Genomic DNA, 22,777 nt, shown 5'->3' with positions numbered 1-22,777 from the left:
TTTTGAGCTAGATGAAATTCGCGAGGCCATTATGTCTCTTAGGAACGGCAAGGCACCTGGAATTACCAGCCGAATTTTATAAAACATATATAGATATTATGGCCCCGGTTCTTCGGGAGGTGTATGAAGAATCGCTTACTGATGGCGTTCTTCCTAGCTCCATGCGAGAGGTAGTCATAAACTCACTCTTGAAACCAGGCAAAACACCTACTTCGTGCAGCTCGTATCGTCCACTCTCCCTCCTCAACTGTGACATAAAAATCCTCGCAAAAGTCCTTGCCAACAGACTTTCTCTACTCATGACCAGAATTGTACTCCCCGACCAATCTGGGTTTGTCCCCGGCCGATCCACCTCACATAATCTGCGAACTCTGTTTTCGTTGCTTCGCACCATACACCCTGATCTCCCAGTAGCTGCAGTTTTCCTTGATGCCACCAAGGCATTCGACTCGGTGGAATGGTCCTACTTGTTTGCTGTCCTGTCTGCCATGGGTTTTCCCAGGCTTTTCATCTCCTGGGTGCAGTTACTCTACACCCAGCCTATGGCAAGGGTTCTCATCAATGGACGCTTGTCTCAATCAATTGCCATCACCAGAGGGACTCGCCAGGGCTGCCCCCTATCTCCCCTACTATTTGCAATAGCGGTGGAGCCGCTAGCCTGTAAGCTTCGCCAACTGCATAGAGAGGGCGCGGTACAGTGTCTCCAGAGACAAATAGATGTGTCATTATATGCTGATGACATTACACTCTATGTCAAACACCCTGACGTACACCTGAACCCGCTTTTGAGGGAATTTGTACAGTTTGGAGGCATATCAGGGGTACACATTAACTGGTCCAAGTCGCAGTTTTTCCCCCTCACTGATGCGGTCGAGTCCTTCCCAATTGACTTCCCACTGGAGTGGTGCCGGACGGAGCTACGTTACCTAGGCATCCAGGTGACGCGCGATAAGGATGAAACACTCCTCTCCAACTACGGAGTGGCAATCACAAAACTCACGGCAGCAGTGGATCGCTGGATCACCCTTCCGCTTTCCATTCCATGGCTGGTAGGGCATCCCTCATAAAGATGGTAGTGCTGCCCCGATTTCTTTATCTTTTTCTTAACATCCCGTATTACCCGGGCGCCCTTTTTTTTTTAAGACATTAAGATCGGAGCTGTGCCGACTTTTTTGGGGCGGAAAGAATCCACGCCTGAAGTGGTCTACGCTGATTCAGCCCTATGGTTCTGGTGGATTTGACGTACCGGACTTCGAGGCCTATTACCTGTGTGCGCAGGCCCATTATGCATATCACTGGTTAACCCCCACGTCCTTCATGCCTCAACTGGCGGTGGAGGACTGGATAGTGCACCCAATGCCACTTAACGGCCTGCTCCACTGCCCGGAAGCGCTGATACAAACACCCAACACCTCTGTGTCTTGCACACTTGACGCGTGGCGCCGAATGGTTAAGAGGCTGGCCTGCTGTTTCATATACTCTCCCAGGTTACCACTGACTTTCCATCCTGACCTCGCTCTGTTACAGGAGCGCGGCTTTGGCATGCTCTGCAGCCGATTGCGACTCAGCTCCTGGGGAGATCTCTTCGCCAATGGGAAATTTAAAACTGCAGATGAATTTTTTGCCTCCCACGCCCGCACTCCGCTTGATGTCTTCTACTACTTGCGCCTGCGCCAGGGAATGAGGGTCATACTGCCTGGTTTCCCTGATGAACCAGAGACGTTTCTCCCTTTACAATTCTTGTTAAATTCACAAGACGGGGCGCATTTGGTCTCCGGCTTGTATCGACAGCTCAGGTCGGCTGACACGCCGCTAGCGGCGAAAGCAAGAGAGCACTGGAATGCTGACCTGGACACCGACCTTACTGATGATCAATGGCTGTACTGCTGCGCTACTACAGCGCGGATATCGGCCAGCAGTCGACTCAAAATGATCCACTACAAGTTTTTGCATAGACTGTACTATACTCCAGTAAAAAAGCATAGATTTCGCCTGACAGACTCCGATGGATGCGAACGCTGTAAAGCTGAACACGCGGATTTCCTGCACTTGGCCTGGGAGTGCCCGCCAGTCCGAGATTTTTGGCAACAAGTAACTGACGCGCTTACAGCGATGGTGAAAGAACCAGTTGCAGATGACCCGCTCCTTGCGATGCTGGGATACACTGTACGCATCCCGAAAACCTATAGGAAATTTATTGACAATGCACTACTTCTGGCCAAGCGCCGAGTGGCATGCCGTTGGGGTCGGGGCAGGGCACCTAAGTTCAAGGAATGGATGGCAGATATGACTTATTGTCAGGAGCAGCACACTACGTTTGCTGAACTACTGCCTGTCTCTCATCGCCCGAAAGATTTCTGGAGCCCATTGACTGACTACCTGCTCACTCAGGCCGACGATAGTACTGCTTCGGACTAATGATGTGCACATAACCAGCTTCTCCTGACAACTCTAGGTGATGGGAGGCTTACATGCGAGCGAACGCGGGAGATGGCCGTCTGGCCATACCGAGCTTGACCGCACTTATCCCTGCAGGCGCTACCTGGCACATCCTCCGGGACACTTATAGCTGTTTTGGCGCTACATACGTAGGAAGCTTCACTGGATCCTTCAACACTAGCTCGCACACTTCGCCCTACCCCGTTCATGTGCCCTTCATATCACACTGGGTCGCCATCCTAGAGACATAACGCAATACTTGTAGACCCCGATTACGCATTACACGACACTGCTATAGACATTCCACTGTGTGGTTGACATGCGATCACAGCCCTGTTATGTTATACACAGACTGCAAACTCTTTACCGGTCAGAGACTACATTTCCCCTATGGTCCCTTTTTCCCTTTTTTTTTTTTTTGTTTCCTGTTGGAGGGTGGGGGGTGAAAAATATACGGAAAAACTGTTCGGCTGCGTTGTATCCTATGTACACTTCACTTTGCACTGCCTATCGAATGCTCACAACGAGTTAAGAGACTACGCCACCGGGCCTCCGGGATGCCGGTTCAACGGCTGTGTTACACTACTGAGAGATTTTTCCTTCTTATTTAGCTACATCTTGAGCTGCCGGCCTCCGGGTTGTGGGCAACTAGAGCAGTGTACTGTACAAATTGCACAATAAAGTGGTTTTGAACACCAAAAAAAAAAAAAAAAGGAATCTCAAATAGAGATTCCTTAAATACAATTCCTCGCAATTTAGCGATTTCGCAATTAGCGATTTCTGCATTTGGGATGATGAGTCCCAAATGCAAAAATTGCGCTCGCAAAGGGCCAGATTCTCAGAATCAGGCCCTTTGTGAGCCCATTTTTCTTTGATGAATCTAGCTGATATTCCCCTTGATTTCACCTTTAATGGTGGTAATAATTTTAGGATGGTTAGCTGCCTGGTTCCACCTTAAATGGCATTCATCAGAAGTAATTCTGATATCCCTTTAAAAAGAGGGGAAGCGGGAACAGAAGGAATAAAGAGATGGGGTACTCTCAGAGATAGAGAAAGAGGGTAATGGTCACTCTCACATGTCTCTGTCAATCAATCAATCATAATACTTGTATAGCGCACTACTCACCCGGAAGGGTCTCAAGGCGCTTGGGGCAGGGGGTCCGCTACTGCTCGAACAGCCAGGTCTTGAGTTGTCTCCTGAAGGCGAGGTGGTCCTGGGTCAGCCGAAGGTGGATGGGCAGGGAGTTCCATGGAAATAGAAATTTTATATGGTCAGTGTGTCCCCCACTCGCCCCCTATCCATGTACTTATGCCCCATGTATGCCCTATGTATGTTCATGTAATTCCCTTCCCGTGCCTATAATAATAATGCCTCTGCATTTCCGTCTAAGGTTTACATGTCTGTTATTAGGCCTTCCATGAATGAAACGTTAATTCTGCACTGAGGCCTATGTTGCCAATGCATTTCCATGGCACACGTTTAAATGTCGAGAAGCACACGTTTTTGTGGCCCAGTCGAGCCAGGCCCTGAATTCAGGCTCCGAGCCTCTTCTCTGTCTCTGAAAGCTGCAGTTTAGGTATGCATCCCTGACCTCTCCCTTACTTCCTGCTCAGCCGAGAGGTGCCCGGCCTGGCCTGCCTGCCAAGACGGTATTTTGCCTATAGTTATCTGCTCAGCCTCCGCAAAAACACATTCCAGTCTAGTGAAAGAGGTAAACATTTTCCGCCTGCAGAGCATAGGGCCTAGCCTTCCTGTCTCCATGCAAGTGATTTACTGAACCCGTTGCCATAGTAGGCCCATGGCCCCTCACCATGCACGAAGAAATATATACGCACACTAGCATTTAGTGATAAACAGCCTTTACTCGAGAGACCTTTACTTCAGATAATACATCCTCCAAACATAAGATATCAGATATGCCAAAGATACAGGTCGTTCTGACATCCCAGACTTCAGACTCCTCTACTAGTGCTAAAGTCACAGCCCCCAGCTCTCCCCAGTTACATGTCAATTCCACGTCATGACCAGTTATGCGCACATGTAGGTTAAAGGTTTCTGCTGATCCTGCAGACCTCCTCTATGCATCCACCCACCTATGACACACCTATGACTCATTAGGTGCACACCCTCGTGTACGCCTCCGTACACGCCTTCTTTTACGCCCATATGTTCTTATCTCTCTCTTATCACTTGCTCCGCCTGGAGTGTTACGCCTACTGTATTCACTGCAATTGTATGGTTTTACTATATATATGTATGATGTTAATAAAATATGTGACATCCCTTCCTGAACCTTAGTGGTGATGGAACCCGATTCTCCCCGTGGCTCGAGCCATTGAATAAAGCCCTGTTAACTCGGACACCACGGACTCTGCCTCTCATTCTATGAGCTATCCTTATTCTTTAGTAATGTATAGAAATTATGACTAGGTAATTTTATTTACCACATAAATCTGGCGCCCGAACAGGGACGAGTCCCCTTCCCCACGCGCCGGCGATGTAAGCGCAGCCCCCTGACCCCTTCTACAGCCGTGACGGACCCATTCTGTGCACATCCGCGGGTTTTCCTGCTAACTCCCTCAGGCCCACGGAGGAGACGGAGACTGCGACGAGGCATCCACATGACGCAGTGAGGATTGCGGACCATCCCGACCAGAGCCCGAGCCGAGAGAGCAAGGTCCGAGGTATCCCGAGGCCCACCTGTTCCGAGGCGCATGCGCAGCAAGGAGCCGTAGCAGTCCAGTCCAGTATCGAGTTTCCGAGGCCTTCAATTTTGCTTCCCGGTGAGTACCGTTGTTGGGAAAGCATCTAGACGGGTTCATTTATTTTGAATCCGGTCAAGACGGGTCTGGGTACACAGATCCGGTCCAGACGTGTCCACTTAGGTGGATGCGGTAAAGACGTGTCTCTTTATGAGACCGGTATGTCTGTACTGTTTTAGCAGTACATCCAGTAAACAAGGTTTATTTCAGAATTGTGTTATTCTATGTATTAGCCAGTATTTGTTTCTAATGTTTTAATGTCGTGGTGTGAATGATTGTTTACAGTCTATTATTGTGCTTATTGTATTTTCGTTCAAGTAAGTTCAAACATGCCGTTGTTCTCGAAATTACGTCAGATAGGAACCAGGAAAGGGATACTCGAAGAGGTAGTTCCCGTCCCGCCTAGGACACCCCTGGACATTTTATGTACCACAAACATGGCTTAGATTCCATACTGTACTTAGACTTATGGGTAGATTACACAAAGGATCTGGAAGAGAAATATAGATGGCCTGTCTCAGGGACATGGGATGCTGATTGCATCATGAGAGTAGAGGAAGCATTATGGAAAAAGAAAGCCAGACAATCCCAGAAAGATGCCATAGAATTGTGGCGTAAAGAAGCGCATAGAAGAACAGAAAAAGAAATTCAGAAAGCAGAGAGAAGTAGAGAAGCATCAGAGAAAGCCAAAGAAAAAGAGCTCAAGGAAGAAGGTGAACGAGTTAAAGCAGAACAGTTAGAAAGACAAAGAAATGCCCTTATTAAAGGCATGTATCCCCTTCTCGCCAAGGGCCTACCTAGAGTGACCCCGGAAGTACCCAGTAACTTACCTCCACCACTGATTCCGACTAAAGTCCGTAGTCATAAACAGACCGCAGCGGACATTTTCTTTTCCTCCTATTTAGACGACGCTGCTCCAGAATATGTAAATGTACCTCCTCCCCATCCTATCGTTCCTAACAACCCTACTAATCCTCCTACTGATCCTCCTGCCACCGTCCCTACCAATCTTTTTCACACGCAACCACCCGTAGCACAAGATCAATCCGCACTACCAGTGGCAGCGCTGGCAACAAAAGCCGACTCAAGCCAAGGCGACTCGAGTCAAGGAGCATCGGGAGGGGGGTCCTCTAGTCTACCGCACACCCCACCACAAGTGAAACGATCACTACGAGATGTAGCATTACAACACACGCCAAAGCCAGCGACATACGCATCCCTTAGACAGAACCTTACTGATTGTATATATGATCCAGTACCGGGTGAGGGTTCAATGTTGTTATACTCAATACGTTTAAGACGCGTTGCAGACTATTTGGTTACTTTACCAGACATGAGAGACTATTTAGACAAAATATACCACTTCATTAGAACGGGGGAAGGACCAGAAAGTATTCATGAGGCCATGGCACATAGAAAAGTGGAACTTCAACGTATGCTCTTACAGTTTTTGGTTAATTGTCTGATCAGGGAACGAGACCAGCCAGACAAAGCAGTTACGAAAGGTATGCTGACCTGGAGTCACAATATAGCTGCGGGTAAACATGATACACAGAAGCAAATAGAGAGCATGTACAAGAAAATTGGTAAAGAAATTCTTGATATACACAAGCAAGAACAAGCCGAAAAGGAAGCCGAGAAAGAGGACGATGAAGTCTCAGAGGACGATGATATAGCAACAGGGGAAATGTCTAAAATACATTATGTAGGTAGAGCAAGACCGTTTGATAGACCCATCCGCCTAGACTATAATAAACGTTCTCTCTCTCCAATACCAGAACGATATTCTCTTGAGCACCTATTCCAGGCTACTGAGCAAGCACTGAGAAAACGAGTAGGTAATAGTGAACTTAGTACTATGCATGAACAGGAACTAGCCCGGTCAGCAGTTCAATGGGCTTGTAATTCAAACATATATAATGATGACATAATGGCGCAAACATTTTTGAGTCTTCCTCCGGAAGAACAGCGTTTAGCTGGTATTTACATGACCCAACATCTCATCACTTTGTATGAGAGTCAACATTCTGATCCAGGTCCCTTGTATAAATTATTAGACGACTTACTCCTGGAAAGATTTAGAGGCCTAGGTTCCGAATTAATTAATGTCATTCTAGATCAACGACACAAGTACTTGACTTTTCTGACCTCGCACTCGATTCCTGCCCCACATCGAGAAAGAAAGACCTTTTCTATAGACAGACAGAACCCCCTACGAGAGGTTCATCCCGTTAGGACTGACGCGGGTGCGCTTCAACGAGTATTCGTTTACACACCATTGACTAAAATGGAATTATTGGAAATGAAGAAATTACTGCCCTGTCATGATAAAGATCCAGCAGGGTTCCACCGTGAATTAAAAGACATGCTCCGTATGGGGGAGTATACATACGCTGATATCATTAAAATGTTGAAAGTACTATTACCAGCAGGTATTTACGAAAAACTTAAAGAGAAAAAATGGGAGGTGGGAGAGAAAAAGATTAACTGGACAGAATTAGAAGACGAAGATAAAACACTACCCCCTGGTATTGGTCTTTCAGAAAAAGCTAGAGAATTACCCGAGTTATTGATACAAGTTTTGCCGAGATTATTGACTACTAAAAAGGAAGATTGGGATGCTATTTCAGCCTGTAAACAGAAACAAGATGAAGATACTAGTGATTTCTATTCCAGGTTCGAAAAATGTTTTCTTATTAATAGTGGTCTGAAGACAAGTAGTGAATCGTATCCACATCTTTTTGTCACCAAATTAGTAGAGAATTCCTCACCCCAGATCAAGAATAGAGTACTGAAAGTCAAGAGTACCTGGCAAGCAAATAGCCCTTCCCAAATGTTACAGATGTTACAATATCACCAGAACCGAATTAGAGAAGAACAGGAACACGAAAAGAGACGCATGAAAGATACGAAAATGAAAGTACTAGTTGCCCAATCAGTTCCAGCCGATGGCCATAAAAAGGGCGCGGCACCTGTCAAAGGGAACTGCAACTATTGTAAACAGCCAGGTCACTATATAAATGAATGTGCTGTCCTGAAACATAACATAGCTACAGGCAAAACAAAGGAAAGACCGCGTCCTCCTAGACAGGATTGTATAATAAAACGAAACGAGTAAGTTTCGTTTCACATAAGCCTATGAAGAGGCTTATGTGAAAAGAATGGGAGCTATTAGAGAATGTATTTCAGTCTGGTAATATTTTGATCAAATGGAAAGAGATCTCCAGGGGTAACATTTTTGTCGGATTTATGGCACTTTAGCACTGTCACTTTAGTTTATATGAAATTATCTTTTTCTAATACATATCATTTGTGATGATTTTGTTTTCTCTTTATAGAAAAGGATTGTTTAGTACGAATTGTTCAGTATGAACTGAATTTTGATTAAATGAAAAAGGAGGTCTAGGGGTAACATATCCGTTGGTTCTATCGCACCTTAGCACTTGCAGTTTAGTTTATATGAAATGATCTTTTTCAATTGCATAATATTTGTGAAGTTTGCATTTCCTTTTTAATCAAAAGGATTGTTGTGTATGAATGTTATTTTGGATATAATAAAAAAGGATTTCCAGGGATATCATGTCTGTCCGATCTATGCCATTTTTAGCACTTGCACCTTAGTTTATATGAAATGATATTTCTCTAATACATATCATTTGTGATGATTATATTTCCTCTTTAAAGAAAAGGATTGTATAGTATGAACTGAATTTTGATCTAATGGAAAAAGATTTCTAGGGGTAACATATCAGTTGGTTCTATCGCACTTGCACTTTAGTTTATATAAAATGATTTTTCTCAATTATATAATATTCGTGATGTTTACATTTCCTTTTTAATCAAGAGGATTTTTTAGTATGAATTGTATTTTGATTAAAAGGAAAAGAATTTTCAGCGGAAACATATCAGTCAGATCTATGGCACTTAAGCATTGGCACTTTAGTCTATATGAAATAATCTCTTTCTAGTACATACAATTAGTGATTATTAAAATTCTCTCTAGTGAATAGGATTGCATAGTATCAAGTTTTATAGCATATATATTTTAATTTTTAAACTGCCTTTTTCTATGTCTTTTAATCTGCTCAATAAAAAAAATATTTTAAAAAATGCTTTCTCACAGAGAGATCGGCTCTTATGAATGTGCAGTTCGGTTAAACTCAGATATTTTGTTTACTAAATCTGGAGGAGTTATATGAGTGACTTTAGTGCTCGCTGATACTCGTAACAGAGTACTAAAGCATTTTCCTGAGTTCACAAATGTTGCGGAATTTGAGCCACACAGTACAGATATTCTGAAGACTAACATGCTGGATATGTACTATTCAAGAAGGAATCCTCATCTAGAAAGGATGTGCCTGTAAAAAATACTTCAACACTATACATACAGAAGTAAAGTCAATGAAAACATAGACGAAGAAATATTTTCTGTTGATGAATGTGGAGGATGTTTGGTCAGATATAACAAAGAAATGTAATCAACCATAAAAAAACTAAGTTGACAAACTCCAGACAAAATATAGCTTTTCTATCTAGCCCTCTTGCAGTTGTTCAAGCCATGGCAAACTGAAAGTGAACTACTTGGAGAATTTGATTGCTATGAAGACTCATTCAACGCTGTGAAACACACCATTGAGTGCCCTGTGTTTCCAGTGTATCTTCGGATGTTAAGAGATGAGATTGAACAAGGAATAATTATTGCTGAGATAGCAAAAGAGAGATCTCAGAGCATTCAAAGTTTGGTACCTGGAAGTTAGGATCCTCTTGAACTGTCAATCATTCAAAATGAAGCTGCAATAGCCATGAATGAGATGGGAATGCAATGCAGCAGGCAAGACAGAAAACTCTGGATCTAGAACAACTAATGCAATAATTGAATACAGAGCAGAAAGACATTTTTGATTAAGTAATCGGTGAAATAGAACATTGATTTTTGAATGAGAAATGCTGGTGATGCTTGTCATGAAGTGGCAAGAGTATTAAAGACATTAAAGCTACTAATTAATGATGAAGTTAGCATGGTGTCTATCCTAATGATAGTTTTTATACATTTATGAATTCAGCAAATATTTAAAACTGTCTATGACATCCTTTTTGGAGGAAAACATTTCAAAGTCTTTGGAGGCTTCTGTGGAGTACGAGAGTCGTGTCCGTGTTTTCAGAGTCTCCCATCAGTGCAAGCCTGTGAGCAGAGCCATGACCGGAGCAAGCGAGACGGGCTGCTGAGAACGCTGCAGCAGGGAGACAGAGGGAGAGAGAGGCTGCTGTGTGGTGGCCCTTGCTCTAGCTCCCCCTCATTCCTGCATTCCTGCATCGTTTTGGCAGCATTCCAATTCCAGCCCCCAGCTTGCCTCCGGTTCTCGTGCCCGGGATTCCAGGACCCCGGGCAAGTTTTCCAGAGCCTGCCAGCTTGCCCGTTCTGAGCCGTTCTACTTGTGGACCTTCTCCCAACAAGTGGCTGGTGACCAGCTGGTGACCAGTTCGGCGCTTGGTGGTCAGCGGTGCGGCACAGAGGAGTGGTTCAGAGTCCAGCGGCAGCAGCGGAGGCGAGATGCCAAGCAGAGTATGTCTTGGGGTGAGCTGACATCACGACCGCAACCAAATGCCTCCCCCGCCTTGCCCGACCCTGCTCTGCCTTGCATCACTCTGATCATGTGGTGCTAGCCGGGGGTGAGTGTAACACGAGTACTGGGAGCGCCGCGAATACTGTGAGTCATGAAACTTCAAGCTGAGAACCGCATAGCAGGCAGCAAAAGGCGGTAAAGGCGGTAAAGGCAATAAAGAGCACCAAGTAGGCAAATAGCAGCCCTCAGATGAACACGGACGCCCAACGTGCAACTAAGAACTGCCCCAGCATTGTATTGGACCGGCAGCTGAATACATCTTAGGTATAAATTCTAAGCTGGACTTATTTACGACACTCGTTACTAGCAGAGAAAGCTCTGAGCCACAAACAAGTAATCCACAACAGCAGCCTAACTGTGGCTGTGGCAAAAACATTGACAAACTGGCCAATCTCCCCGAAATATTATCAGATATCTTAGGGGCAGTTCAATTAAAAAGGATTTTAAAAGCAGAGTCAAGGAGGGAGATGGGTCTATAGCACCCTGGATCCTCCCGGTTGCCTTTCTTAAAAATAGGGACTATGATAGCGGTGGCCCATGAATTTGGGAAGATATTATCATTTGCGGCTCTAAATACTCTGGTTAAGACTTGAGACCAAGTTGTCGGGGAATATCTAAAAAAGTCAACTGGTACACCATCCGGCCCTGGCGCCTTATTTGTGGAGGAGTCCATTATGGCCTTAAAGACCTCGTCTCCCCCAAACACTACTTCAGGGTGGACCTGAACAGTTCTTGTACCCGTCGTGGATGTCCCACCTTTATTACCATATACCTCTTGAAAATGGCCAATCCATTTCTCATCCGGGATAACACAGTCAAGGGGAGTATTATCAGTACTTGAAAAAAACAGGTTATTTATGATATCCCAGAAGTTTTTGCTATCTCGAAGAATATCTTTATTAAGGAGATAATTCCAGGCCTAATTTTTAATGACATTTCTCCTTCTTTTTAGGGTAAGTTTGTATTCCCGCCTCAGGCAAGTAATTAAAGCTTTATCTCTCGGCTTGTCCCTTAAGGCATCTTTTAAGGATCTATGTTTGCGAGAGCACTGGGAATCAAACCATTTGTAGGGCCTTGGAGGGAACCGTGGTTTAGGTACCGTTAGGTCCCTAGTGACTTGGGCACAGATAGACTCAAAGGCATGTATGATTAGTTGGTTTGAAGAGCCTTGGGCCAAACAGGATACAATTGAATCCTCTATTTTGGGCAGGATGGTGGCCATGAATTCTTCCTCGACTACTTTACCCCACTTAAGCCTTCTATCCTGGTCACTGGGCACCGCAGTGGTGCAAGCCTTAGTTTGTCCAACTATGTTGCGCCGTAGGTCACTCCAGTGAATCACTAATAGCAAAGGGTTATGGTCGCTGTGGAGTGAGACAGTTGTCTTATATCCTTTTACCTTTGGGATAATCGAGACCGAGATAAAAATATAATCTATAATCATCCCCTGCACTGTCCCCTTGTATGTGGGTACCCTCTCGCCCGCTCCTGTATACAATGGCTCATATAGATTTATACTGGCAAGCATCATTTCAAGGGCCTCTCCTGATTTGGAATGTTCAAAGTGGGGGATATCGACGGCGCCCATACCCACTTCAGAATCTGTAAGACATGGTAAATTACATTTGTGAATATTAAAATCGCCCAGTAAAATGAGCTCAAAATTATTTTGCGTGGATTGACTGTAATTAACTAAAAAATTCTCTAAAAAAACTATGTGGTCCACTTCGTTCTCCCTCACCCATGAGTTGTAGAAATGTATTATTAGGAGGGTAGAACTTGAAGAGACAGTCCATTCAACGATTAAAAGGTTTTGTGAACCATGCTCTAGTTGCTTAAATGTCCCATCTAGTTCTAGGGAAAATAGGAGCAGCAGTCCCTGACCGCAGGGGTTACAAAACTTGAATATCCATCTAACCAAAACCAAGGCGAGATATCACAAGTTTCTTGTAAGGCTATTACATTGTGTGCTATAATAAAATTGACCCATGATGGGTCCACACATTTGCCCTTTAAGCCTGCAATGTTCCAACTTGTGAATTTACAGAGTGGGGTACCCTCCTCCATTGTACCAAGACCTGTTACTGACTGCGTTGGAACTGGTTGTCAATCGTTAACGTTCAGATCAGTGAGTGGAGTGAACCTATTTGCCAGTATAAAGTTTGGGCCTGCATCTAATACAGTTGATCTATTTTGTCGTTGACTATAGTGTACGGCTTGCCAATCATTACCCACACGGCCTGCCGTCCAAGGTGTGTTATGAGGAGTATGGGTGGGCAAGGTTCTTAACTGTGGGGGGCAAAAAAACCCCAAGGGGACTGCTCTGAGGTGGCCATTTTCTTGTATATCAGAGCCGTCCCAAAAGAGTCTGTCAGGCAAATGGGTCCTATCAAAATTCACAACTACACAGTCGCCTTTCACCCGTTTCGGTCTAAACCCCACCCATCCCACCCTTCTGGCTGTGATGATACTCAATGAGATATTTAACCCCCCACTACAGGACTCATCACACCATTTTTTAGCCTTCGCAATTAATGCTGCGTTAGTTTCAACTTCCCCCTCAATCAACCAGGGAACTCCAATAAAAACCGCCACAAAAGGGGCGGTTTCAGGGGGTAGCTTTAGGTGAGCTGCACATTCCACATGTTTTGGGGCAACTGGAGCAGTATGCACCTCCGGGGCCTCAATTCTAGGCTGATTGATAACCATGGTATTTGGAGTCTTGTCCTTCTGACCCTCCCCCAAAGACAATACAGGTCTCCCCTGGCTAGTTGGTATAGGTAGGGGTAATGGTAACAGTGGCTGCAATAGGGCGGAATTAAAAATGGGGTCCTCTATGGCCGGGCTAGCAGCTGTGTTCGGGTGTGGAATGCCCTCAAGTTCTTTAACCAGATTATCAATAATTACACACTTTTAAAAGAGCTTCGAGGCATGTACTCATTGTGTCAACTATGTCCTTTGCAATCCCTACGAGCAGTGGTTCAACCCGCTCTGCAAATAAGTCTTCCAGATGGCCCTTCAAAATGTCCATGACCATATGCTTAACAGTGGTGTCTCCCTCGCCTTTTTTCCCCTTTTTGGTTTTCCTTTTTGTGGGGGTAAAATGTTCATCTGGCTTACTTGATGGCACAACAGTGGGGGGGGTCAGTTTGGTTCTGAGTAGTGGCTGTAGATGGCTTTAGCACTATGATATCTGGTCCAAGTGGGACCCCCTGACCCTGTACAGTATGGGTCATGTTAGGTGGAGCAACTGCCAGACCCAATTCCTGTTGTGCTGATTCAATTTCTTTTGATAAAGCCCCGACCGCTGTAGTTAGGTATGATATAATAGAATCTGATTGTCTCGCCACCTTGGGTTTTGTTCCCCCTACATCAACGCTGGGTACATGTTTGCGCTTACCCATGTTAGTTGTAGGCGTTAGAGGGGGGGCCCAGCCCTGCCTTCTCCTGCCGACGTCTGCCGTAAGCTGTCCCACCCTTGTCCCGGGCTTGTCCCGTGCGCGATCCCGCGACGCGGGATCTGGCCTCCCAGTTAAAGCGCCTCCGGGCGCAGAAGTTACGTGGGCGGCTACCGCCGCAAAGCAGGATGGGCAATGTAGTCCCTGTGGCCATATGGCAGCGCGGTATCAGCAGCAGCAGCGTTCACCCAGGTAGGGCGACCAGCGATGCTGCGGCCAGGGACCAGTTCACTCGCCCCTCAGCCCCTCCACCACCATCAAACAAGCGTCCCCACTCCACCAGGTCTGGCCTACCAGTTAAAGCGCCTCCGGGCGCAGAAGTTACGTGGGCGGCTTCCGCCGCAAAGCAGGCTGGGGAATGTAGTCCCTGTGGCCATATGGCGGCACGGTATCAGCAGCGGCAGCGTTCACCCAAGTAGGGCGACCAGCGATGCTGCGGCCAGGGAGCAGTTCACTCGCCCCTCAGCCCCTCCACCACCATCAAACAAGCGTCCCCACTCCACCGGGTCTGGCCTCCCAGTTAAAGCGCCTCAGAGCACGGAAGTTATGTGGGCGGCTTCCGCCGCAAAGCAGGCTGTGGAATGTAGTCCCTGTGGCCGTATGGCGGCGCGGTATCAGCAGCGGCAGCGTTCACCCAGGTAGGGCGACCAGCGATGCTGCAGCCAGGGAGCAGTTCACTCGCCCCTCAGCCCCTCCACCACCATCAAACAAGCGTCCCCACTCCACCAGGTCTGGCCTCCCAGTTAAAGCGCCTCCGGCCGCGGAAGTTACGTGGGCGGCTTCCGCCGCAAAGCAGGCTGGGGAATGTAGTCCCTGTGGCCGTATGGCGGCGCGGTATCAGCAGCGGCAGCGTTCACCCAGGTAGGGCGACCAGCGATGCTGCGGCCAGGGAGCAGTTCACTCGCCCCTCAGCCCCTCCACCACCATCAAACAAGCGTCCCCACTCCACCGGGTCTGGCCTCCCAGTTAAAGCGCCTCTGGGCGCGGAAGTTACGTGGACGGCTTCCGCCGCAAAGCGGGCTGGGGAATGTAGTCCCTGTGGCCGTATGGCGGCGCGGTATCAGCAGCGGCAGCGTTCACCCAGGTAGGGCGACCAGTGATTCTGCAGCCAGGGAGCAGTTCACTCGCCCCTCAGCCCCTCCACCACCATCAAACAAGCGCCCCCACTCCACCGGGTCTGGCCTCCTAGTTAAAGCGCCTCCGGGCGCGGAAGTTATGTGGGCGGCTTCCGCCGCAAAGCAGGCTGGGGAATGTAGTCACTGTGGCTGTATGGCGATGCGGTATCAGCAGCGGCAGCGTTCACCCAGGTAGGGCGACCAGCGATGCTGCGGCCAGGGAGCCGTTCACTCGCCCCTCAGCCCCTCCGCCACCATCAAACAAGCGTATAATAGATTCCTTTCAAGTTTGTCCTCATACTGAAAGCGATCACTTTCCACAGATCACAAGTATCAATATTACATTGGCCCAGGTTCAGAAAATGAAATCTCTGCTACAACATCCAGAAAAGTTTAACGTTCGAAAATTGAAGTGGCAAGGATCGGACATAAAGATCATGTTGGATACACTTAAGGAACTCACAAATCAAATAGGGACGCAGAAAAAAGAGGACAGAGTAAAAAAACTGGGAACGCTTGAGCCGCATACTTATTCAAAACTTCCCAGCCAATCACGGAAGTCAAAAGAAAATAGACACTAGGAGGGAACCATGGTTCAATTTGGAACTACAAGATCAAAAGAGAAAAATCGCAAGAGAGGTGCAAATTCAAGCTGAGGCTGCAAATACAGGAAGAAAAAGAGACAATGGTAAACTGAGGGAAAAATTACAAGAAGAAGATAAGGGCAGTCAAAACAGATTATAGAGAAACGATCTGGAAAAAACTACTTTGAGCAAGTAAGCTACCAAATAGTAGGTAATTCTGGGGCATCATAAATAACTTTACAAAGGGCCCAAGACTTCAAGAAGAAGCAGGAATTGGCACAGATACTTGGATACAACATGTACAACACATGTATAACACCATGGATCATGAAAAGTACGCTATAGAGAGGCCAGCCTCAGAAGTATCCCAAGAACAGATGCTTGTGGTAGATAAAATCACCACCAATCCACAGATAGAATGCAATTAATCTGGTCTAGATCCAAGCAGAAATGAATGAAATAATCTAACAGACACCAAACTACTAAGAGGAATAATACAAAAACTGAAATTGGAGGGGGCAGCGAGTCCGAGTGGGCTCCCCAATGAGCTTTTTAAATACGCTCCAAATTTTTAATCATATCTTCTGCCAGAGCAATTTCCCCGAATCCTGGAAAGGGAGCATAATTATTCTATTCTTTAAACAAGGAAATCTTAGCAAGCCCGAAATCTATAGACTGATATCCTTGATTGATGTAGAGGCTAAACTTTAAGCTTCATGTCTCTTTGTCCATCTTCGAGACTGGATGGATGAAAAGAGCTTAATCCACAAGTTCCAAATGGCCTTTAGGCCAGTGATGGGCACTACTATAAACTTGGCTATCCAAAAAGAAAAACCCAACTGTATGCATGTTTCGTTGACCTGAAATCAGCTCTTGACATGGGGACTAGAAACCGACTCTGGGCAAAACTAAAAACATGGGGGTTACCAATGCAATAATTGCCTTACAGAGCAAAACCTGGGCAAGAGTGAAATTAGGGGATGGAAGTAGTGCAACCACGAGTATTAATACCCGGCAAGGCTTAAAACAAGGCTGTGTCCTGGCGCCGAGCCTATTTAATCTGATTCTTGCTGACATAACCAATTATACACAAGCAGCCAATTGTCATTTTCCAAATCTGTCCAAAGTGTCAATTCCTTTTCTACAGTACGCAGACGATATTGTGGTGCTAAGCCAAAGCCCGATTGGTTTACAAAGAGCGATAAACAACCTAGTCACCTACTTGGACCAGGAAAATCTAGAACTTAACAAAGAGAAAACCAAGGTTGTTTGCCTAGTGGACCCCAAAAAATCAAAGTTTAAATTGTTTGTAAACGGGGCACTAGTTGAGTACCAAGCGGCCTATAAATACCTTGGCATAAAACTGGGGCAGGGAATGACGCACAAGGAACAAAAAAAGGACTTAAGAGCTAAAGCCCAGTCGCTACTTTTTGCATACAGATTATTGAATAAAAAATCTGTATTATTAAATGAGCTTCAGACGAAGATTTATAAGGCTGTTTTTAACTTACCAAAATCCGCCTCTCCAGCCCAGGTCCGGCTGGAATTTGGGCTCCAGAATCAGATATTCCGGCATATGAACAGTTTCGCAAAGTTATGCAATAAATTTCGTTCAACCGAGCTTGGCTCACTGAACAGTTTATGCTGGGAAGAGATTAAAAACCAGATGGAGCAAGAAACACCAAACTCATGGGGAGCGTACTTGAGAAAAGCCTTGTCTGTACTAGAAATACAATCAGCATGGGATAGCAAGGTAGATCAGGCAATTATTAGTAAATCCAGTAATCACGCAGCAAAGAAAAAATCTCTTCTTGAAGACAAAATAGCAATGTCCACACGACGTCATGCGTGGACAGTGATACATTTTTATACATCTATAAAGCCTCAAGCCTACCTAGCAGCCCATTTTAGTGTAGAGAAAAAAAAAGAGTTTTATTTATTAGCGGTTGGGTATGCACGATTCAAAGGATCCACAGCCATCATGGAAAAGTAATCAACAATCAGCGCACTGTTGGCTATGTGGCTTAATTAATGAAACATTACCTTACCTGCTATGTGCATGTCCCGCAGTCAAGGAGTTGAGGAAACAGCTTTTTCAAACCCATTTTTAATTAACTAAATATCCGCACATGCAGGCAAGCCGTAATCCGTTGGATAGAAGGTTCCCCTATAATCTTGTCCTGCCGGGGTGTCAAATATCTTACAGAACTAAGGAAAATTTTCCAGCAAGCAGACTTAGAGGGAGTTAGTAAAGTAAGCTGTGAGAGCATCGCTGATCTGGGTAATAACTCAAATACTGAAGCACCTTAAAAGCCCCCATAACTAGCAGTCCACATGCTCAACCTATAATTGATTAAATGTAAAGTAGGACCTTTGAAGACTGGCTGTAATTTTTATTATAAGGCATTGTATTTCTTGTTTTAAGTATCATTGCTCGCAGTTTTATCATAAAGCTGCTGGTTCTTAGGCACATTCGTACTTAAAACGGTAAGAGTAATTTAATAGCCTAAGACTAACTCTGATCAGATCAAAAAAATATATGCCTTTGGCTTAGTACTTGCACTTTAGTTCAAACTTCATGAGTTTTTAGTGTTGCTTAAATTTTAATAATCATATTCCCTTTTTCCATTGAGTGTCACATTACTAAGGTGTTTTTTCCGTTTGCGTCTGTTATGTCTTTTTTATATTTTTGTAAATTTTCACGATTTTAAGCAATCATACAATAAAATTGTAAACTGAAACTTTGGAGACCTGCTACAACTAACTCCAGTCAAAGGACAACCTGCATTCAAGACACTACTACATAATGAAACAAGGAATTCACTAGGAAATAGGAAACCACCAAAAATATAAAACTGACTACAACATCCTTTTTGGAGGAAAACATTTCAAAGTCTTTGGAGACCTGCTACAACTAACTTCAGTCAAAGGACAACCTGCATCCAAGACATTACTACATAATGTAAAAAGGAATTAACTAGGACGTATTGGAAATGTAAACCTTTGGGAAAACTTTGAATACAAAGACTTAATCAGAAACATGCGGAAAGCATCAGATATGCAATAAGGAGATTTACTGAAGGACAAAAGAATAGGAATCCTTACAAAAGAAGGAAAGAGAGCAATACCTGTCTCATCAAAATTCTGTTTCCAACTAATGTTTCAGCTGCAGAAGTTATGTATAATTTTTTTATGGAAGAGAAGTTCATTGTTTGTTTTACGCAAACCCTTGAGGAGTTTAGTAATTTCAATGAACAGTTACTGAAACTGTAAAAAGAAGATGTCATCGAAATGAGAACAAATGGAAAAATAGAACATCAATTAGTTACAGAGCTCCTAACAGTCATGTAATCATAAGTCACAATTTGAATGTTGAAGAAGGGCTAGTGAATAGCGCAATGGGAAAAGTTATGAAATGTCTTAATTATCCAAACAGAAATGATGTTGGTGAAGTTAAGCAAATTGGTAGATGCCTTGTACATTTACTATTCGTGAAAGACTTGTATGCCCAGTGAAAGCAGTTCATAGTGTCTTTAGCATATGCAGTATCTATCCACAAATCATAAGGTTTAAGTGTAGATAAAGCTCTTGTCTATATTGGTAGTAATGTATTCTAAGAAGGAATGTCATATGTAGCTTTGTCGCAAATTAGAACATTGTCTGGTTTATTTCTGGTTCATTTTGATGAGAAGGAAATAAGTGCTGATGTGTGCAGCGTAAAGGAGTATATCAAGTTAGGAGGTCAAAATGCTCCTCATTAAGCCCAGTATCCAAAGTGTAAAATATCAAAGCATTCTAACAAAGCTGAAGATAAAGATGAAAAAGAAAAACAAGAAGGTCCAAATAAGAGAAAACTACCACACAATAAGGAAATAGATAGCATTTGCATAATTTTACACATTCTAGTAAAGAAAAAGTAGATAAAACAATGTCTTCACAACTACGTAGTTTACTTAAAGAATTAAGAAGTGACAGAACTATTATACATTCCGCTTCTGGAATATTAAACTTACAGATGGATCAGCAGTCTATTGTCAAAATCTTCAGCAGGATGCTCCAGACTTGTTAATAGTAATGCTAGGACTATTAGAGGAAGAAGAGGTGAATATCAATTAATTATTTGGTTTAAATTATAAATGGAACCATAACTGTGAAGATTGTGAATTAACATCTATCAATGAAATCAATTCAGAATGATTCCCCTACTTGACAATTCCAGATTGTAAAGCTGTGCCCTCGGAAATTGTAACCAAAATGCCCATCAAGATAAGATCTGTCCAAACTGCAGATCAGAACTTTAGTCTACATTGTTAGTACAGAGGTATAGTAAATATGTCATAGTCGTTGTACAACATTGCAGAGTGGATGGCACTAAATTGGAAACTTAGGGTCAGATGCAGGTGGCCAAATACCGAGTGGTAACACAGAAATTCGCAGTATCTGGCTGAGAGCAATGTAGGCGAGTTTAAACCTACTTGCAAAAAAAGGAATCACACAATTGTGATTCCTTATTTTGCTCTTGCATTTAAGGAATCAGAAATTGCGATTCCTTAAATGCAATGTAAGTAGCACCAAAAAAAGTGCACTTCAGCCTTAAGGAATCTCTAATTACCACCCACTTCAAGTTGGTGGTAATTAGCGATTTCCTTTAAAAAAACACTTCTTTGTTTTTTTTAAAGTGCCATGTGACACACATCCATGCCCTTAGGGCATGGATGTGAGCCACATGTGCACACATGCACATTTCAGGGGTGCAACAGGGGGTCCTTTTGACACCCTGGTACCCTGGAAATAGCTCCCGCTATTTGCGATCTTTAATATCGAATCGCAAATAGTGAATATCTTCCCATTCACTCCTATGAGTCTCCGAGCCATAGTGATTCGGTAAAAATCGCTAGTAAGGACTCGCTAAATTGAATTTACCTACATCTGGCCCTAAAATTACAAACTTTATAGGTGAGCAAATTTCTATTTAAAAAATAACTTTTACAACTTTAGCTATCATATTTCATGAAGGAGTTAATTCAATCCCTGGACACTACACAATGGGCCTTATTTATGAAGGCCTTGCGCCGCCGGTGCGTCACTTTTAACATGGGAAAAAGTGACGCACCGGTGGCTCAAGGCCTTCATAAACAAGGCCCAATATATTTACGATTTGAAAGAGGATGGACAGAGTGCAATTGCAACAAATGGCATTCAAATCAAGCCTACCTAAAAATACTAAACTCATAACTGCTATTTCAAAAACCAAAGTTCTAAGGACAATTTAGGATAACAAAATGTAGTATTGTGTAGACATGAATATGGATTACATGTTTCTGAGACATTATTCGGCCTATTAGGGGTACTGTCTACAACAAGCTGTTAGAAATGAACTACTCTTTTTAACTGTGCGAAATGAATTTATAAAACGTTAGATTACTACACATAAAAACTAAATGGAGGTATTATAATACCAGCACCGTTAAGTTTTTTGTAAGAAGTCTCTTTACCAGTTAAAAAATGACCCCTTTTGTTTATTCTACAACTACTACTAACTACGATGTGTCATGTTTTTCGTACATGTCCCAAGAACATTTTAGACATCAGGCCTAACAGGGATGATATTTACAAAAGGATATCCAAAAATTAAGACTGCTTTATAATTGTTGCATATTTTGTACCAGATGTAAAATTTTCAGAAATAGTTTTAACATATAGTTGCTTTCATTAAGGTCGTAGACAATCAGCTTTCCGCTATTAACAAACTTGTTGTGAGTCAAACCCATAGTATCACATATTTGTAGTGACGTACTGCGCACATTTGTTTTTTTTGCAATCCAATAATTGTTTTTCCCCACTGTTTGATGATGATGCTTCATACAGACCACTGTTGAAAGTGAAGAAGTTAAAAAGCAGAAAACAGTTAAAAACATGAACACATTTTACTATGTTGTATTAAAGTTATGGAGAAAAATATTGCATCTTGTTTTAGTTGCCTAATGTTGAAAATGAAATCCTAATACTTTTTTCTATGTTTATATTTTTTCACAGTGGTTACAGATAGGGATATATTACATGTGTGAAATCTCTAATCTAGTGATGGACTCAACAAGTCACAACTCATATACTCCTCTCATCTTCCAGAAACGACTCCTGCACTCATGCAATGACCGTCGTAGTATACATATACTAAACCAATAACCCACAATCTACATATGCACGCATCCAATTACCCAGGCACTTCCCATGCACTCATCCAAGTACACAGGCACTATCCATGTACTCATTCAATCACATAGGAACTTCTAATGCAGTGCTCCATTCAGCCAGGTACTACTTATGAATTCATCCAGTCATCCAGGCAATAGTTCATGTACTCATGCTTTCACCCAGGCATTGCCTATGCAGTCATACAATCACCCAAGTATTACCCATGCACTCATCCACTCACCCAGGCGCTATCCATACACTCATTCAATCACGCAGGCAGTACCATGCACTCATCCAATCTCCCAGGCACTACTCATGCAGTCACACAATTACCCAGGTACTACATATAAACACATCCAAACACCTGGGTACTACTCAAGCACTCATCCAATTACCCAGAAACTACTCATGCAATCATACAATCATCCAGGTACTACCCATGCATGCATCCAAATAACTAGGCACTACCCATGCACTTATCCAATCACCCAGACACTACTCGGACACTCATCTACAATCTCTGGCACTACTCATGCACTCATCCAATCACCCAGATACAACACATGGGGCCCTATTCACAGAATTAATTTAAGACTAAA

The sequence above is a fragment of the Lissotriton vulgaris genome, chromosome 8, assembly GCF_964263255.1.
Source record: "Lissotriton vulgaris chromosome 8, aLisVul1.2, whole genome shotgun sequence".
NCBI classification, from domain to species: Eukaryota; Metazoa; Chordata; class Amphibia; order Caudata; family Salamandridae; genus Lissotriton; species Lissotriton vulgaris.
This window is presented reverse-complemented; position numbering follows the sequence as displayed.